This window comes from Aedes albopictus, chromosome 1, assembly GCF_035046485.1.
Source record: "Aedes albopictus strain Foshan chromosome 1, AalbF5, whole genome shotgun sequence".
Lineage (NCBI taxonomy): Eukaryota > Metazoa > Arthropoda > Insecta > Diptera > Culicidae > Aedes > Aedes albopictus.
This window is the reverse complement of record NC_085136.1, coordinates 115,711,353-115,716,099: the sequence shown is the minus strand read 5'-3', so window position 1 is coordinate 115,716,099 and position 4,747 is coordinate 115,711,353.

Below are 4,747 nucleotides of genomic sequence, written 5' to 3'. Positions count from 1 at the left end.
TAACCCCTGAATCATTTGAAATAAATGAAGTGCAATGGAAGACTGTCAATGCAGTCGGGTATCCTTTTAGATGCTGCCACGCACTTCACGCCCACCGCGTTTTCCAGGCTGTCTTCTATCCAATTTAGTTCATTTTTTTGTATGTGATGAGTCTATAATATGCACTAACTGCTCTAAAAAAATCAGCTGCAATGGATGCATAACAGCTGAGAAATTGCGGTGAGCGTAAAGTGGGTGGCAGCGTTTAATAGCAGACTTTACAGTATCTCGTGGAGGGGGGTTTCAATCAATTATATTTCTATTATTCTTGTCTTCTCTGAATTTATAACAAAAAGTCTGATGCAAGTAAAACAAATCTGTAAAAAAATTGAGCAAAACATTTGATGAATGGTTTTCAAGGCAGGTTTAAAATAGAAGTGGGGCCATCCATAAACCACGTTGTCATGTTAGGAGGGGGAGGTGTTCGGAATCTCCCAAAACATGACCACGTGGTTTATGAACAGCCCCAGCAGCATAATACTTTAATTTATTTCTGAAAATTTGCGAAAACAAGAACGGTTTGCTTATAAATCTGCAGAAGCCTTTTTTTTTGTTTTTTTTGTAAAAAATAAAAAAAGTGAATACTTTAAATTTTCCCAAAAACATTAAGAAGTTCCTGAGAATCTAGTCATACCAACCTGTAAATACAAAGGAATAATGTCTTCTCAAGAATTAGTGTAAAAAAACTAGAATAATAATAAAAAAAAACCGTAAAGAAAATTTTAGAAAATGTGTTGAGCGATTTCCACAACAGGATTTAAATGGAAATAGCATAAAATAAATAAATTTATGAAAATATGTTAAAACAGCAACTAGAGCAACTTGCTTTAACAATCAGAAAAAAAAAATCCAATTTGTAATTATTTTTCGCAAAAATCATAAGAGATTTTTTTTTGATTTTACCCGTGTTACCATCTAAATAAATACCAGGCCGGAACCTGGACGAATTTAAGAAAGAATTCCTCAAACGAGGTTCTAGATATTTTATCAGAATTTCAGAAGGACCTTTTAAAATAAACTTCTGAAAGAATCTCCATGGATTACTTAAAAAATCGTATTTTAAGAATTCTTCTCCTTCTCTTTCTGTGCTTTTCCTTTCTATTCAAATTCCTTTTTCCATAGAATTTCTTTAAAAAATCCAGAAATAGAAAATAAAAACCATTAAAGGAAATTGAAGAAAATGCTATGAGCGTGAGCGTGTTTGAAAACATATTTAAAAAAATGCAGAAGACTTGATTTTTTTTAAATTTGATAAAATACATGAAATTTGCTATAAAAAAAAGATTAAGGACAAGGACGATAGGCAATTTTTCCCTTGAAAAAGGCCAAAACCCATGACCGAAACGTCGGGTAGAATAAAATAAACCGTCATAAATTAAGACTGAGATAACCTATTATTTATTATTATTTTAAATCATAAAGCAAGTTTCACCTCATGTTTATACCTAAATTTCTAAAAAAAAACATTGAGGACTTCCTTGGGGTCCAGGTTTATCCCTGAACGTGTATCTAAAAGACTTTCTAAAATATCCTATAACAATTTCAATACGAATTGCAGAAAACTATTAGTAGAGTTATGAAAACAAGTAACTAGAACTTCTGAAAAAACTTCCGAAAAAGTCGTCACTGTTCGAGAAAATTCTAAGAAAAAGTCTAAGTCTAAAATGTTCGTTTGGATTTTTGTAACAAATTCCGAAAAACGAAAAGCTTGGAGGCGCTAATGGTAGAATAAAACAAAATCATGAACTCAGATATATAACTGAAAAAATGTGCCACACAATCATCACACAATGGTGAAACCCGAAACTCTTCTTAATCTTGTGCAAAAGAAAATCAAAATGCATCTTTAACATGAACAAATTACGTGGTGAAATCACTGGGATATATTTCAAAAATTCTTGAAATTTTTCGGAACTATTGAAAATTTCTTTGAAAAAAAATCTTGTCAAATTACTTTAGACATCCTTTTCAATAATCAGTCAAAAATTGTTCTGGACCTCTTCCAAACAAGATCACAGAATCCTGTAATGCAATTGGAAACATTAACCTTAAGGTTAAGGTTAAATCAATATTTTCTTAAAATTTTTTGAGACATTCTGATAAAAGTCCTTACGATTTGCAACAAGTTTGTGTTTTCAGTAATTCCGAACAAAAATTATAAAAAAACAACTTATATCAAAATCTTCATGAAATTTTTCAAAGGACTATCCCTGAAATTCTTTGAAAGTGTAGTTTACTGAAATTCTTCGATATTTTATATACTTTATCTGCTATTACTCATATCCAGATCTTTCTTTTTTAAACTTTTCTACATTTTTATATTATTCTATCGTTTTTCTCTTTATTATTTTTTTAATTCGTTAACTTCTTAGCTTCTTTTCGTTTCTTATACTTTTAAATCTTCTATACTTTATTTAATAATAATATCGCCTGTCTACTGCCTCCTCTCTTCTGTTTTTTTTTGTACTATTTATCCACAATCTTTTGTCTTCTACTTTATGTCTTCTATCTTCTTACTTAATTATTTTTGTTCTTTTTTTATTTTTTTTTTTTATCTTCTGACTTCTATTTTCTGTTTTATCTTCCATCTACTAAAAGCTACATTTTCTACCATATTTTACTTGTCTTTTTCCTCTTCGTTTCCCAAAATAAATTTTAAGAGGTGCTTTAAGCTAGACTTAGATCGTTGACAGTACTTTTGCACGTCACTGTACATTCCCCGAGATAACCCGAGAGTAAAGGGCAAACCCATGTGAGTGGACTGGCCCCAGCGTAAAATTACAGGTGTTTAGCTCCTGCTACATGCGAAACGGACGGACGGACGCACGGGATGCTGCACTTCCGAAGAAGTGAACGTTGATCCGGAGGCTGGTGGCAGCCGCAGCGGCACTACCAAAGAACTGCTATTTTAAATGACCAGCAGCAGCAACAGTTTTCCGACGTATTGAGACCACATACCGGGGGCGGTCAGGTACTTTTTGTATCTCTTCAACTGAGCAGAAGCGAGGAGGGCTGAACGCGTAATAATGGTGTTGATGATGTTGCTTTGCTGCTGAGTCCCAGCAGCAGCAGCAGCTGAACTATGTCCACTGCACTGACTAGAGGTTCGATCCGAGCTTCCGTGGAAAAAAAAATGACTTCTGGCAGTGCGACGGCACGCGGCCTGAATTGTATGTAATTAACTTCCGTTTGTTTAGGGAACGTATAGCTGCCCTCGGAGGGTTTCTTGACAAAACGCGATTTACAACTGAAGAAAAATTATAGGATTTTTTGTGCAGTTCAGAGCTGTGTTTATGTAACAGTGAACAATTCAGCTTTAAAATTTGTTGAAATTATGGGTGTTTTTGTGCGGTTCGAAGCTATATACAGTTACAGTGTTAGTGTAAGCATTGATCAAAATGATATGTAACCAATTTAACTTTTTTATACGACCTTCGTTTGTTTTTCCACTATTACATTGCCCAAAATTCAATCTAGGTGTTCTGTGTGTTAAGCTTAACACTATTATTCATTGGAGAAAGAGTTTACGTAGTTAGAAATCCTACAAGTAGTGTTACGAGTACGATTGGCGTTCATCTGCCAGGCAAGTGATTTGACAACTTACATACGCGTCGAGCAAAATCAAAGTGGCGATTCGAACATTTGAGCTTCCTAGTGTCTGCCATCAATTGGAGATCGTCTTTTGCATAAGAGGAATCACCACCAATCATGCACTATACCCTACGTATTACTATTCCTGTTTTTGTATGAAACCAAACTTGGGTATAGTACTCTAGACAAAACCTTGAAACAGTTCAAACTAAGCATGCCCTTACGAAAACCGTTGAATTGTATTGTGCCAAGGTACAGTCCAAAATCATTACAACATTCTACTTATATGATGACATTGTTTCCATTTTTCTGTATATCAATGCTAACATCACAAATAGTCGTTAACAACTGAGTCTTATTTCTCTTGGTCACATTTCAAAGCGACCTCTCATTATCCAAAGCTTTGACTTCGAAATCCATTGTGACTAGTAGGTAGGTCCATCAGTCACAATTGACGCATAACGATCAATTTATTTACGCCTCTTTCAACCGAACGCTCCACAAATTCTCACATTCAATTGCCAACATTGCATTATTGTCGTCCGGTGACCACAACCCTAACTGCATAGACTAACTAGGTCACTTAACGAGCAATAAAGTTACGAAAGTCGATAAATACCGTGCGCAAGTAGGTATCTACCAAAGTCTCTTTGATGGACGACGGATGTCATTGTTGTTCCCTACTCGAGAGTACACGATCGTCGATCGGTGTTGCTTAGAGCGATGCATTGGAGCGCAAATTTCTGCAAACCTTCGGTTCGATGGACGTTGGCCACCTTATTCATTCACAACCTCACCAGCCAGCAGCAACGAATGGCCTAAATAGGAGGGTATGAAGATATAGCTAGGTACCATATTCACTCGAATGGAGCGGAGACTGATGCCATGCTAATTACCATATTATTACTTTATTGACGGCAAGTCGTCCGTCTGCCGCAGCATGATAATCCGCAGCATCCGCACCGCTTCCCGAGCAGAGGGAAGTAACTGCAGAGTAACAAACTTTTACAGACTTCATGGAATTCAAAAAATTAAGCCTGTGTCAGCAATAATCTAGGCACGTAAACACATCAGTAGCTTTGCAAAGGATAAGTACACAGCAGAAAAATATGAAAGT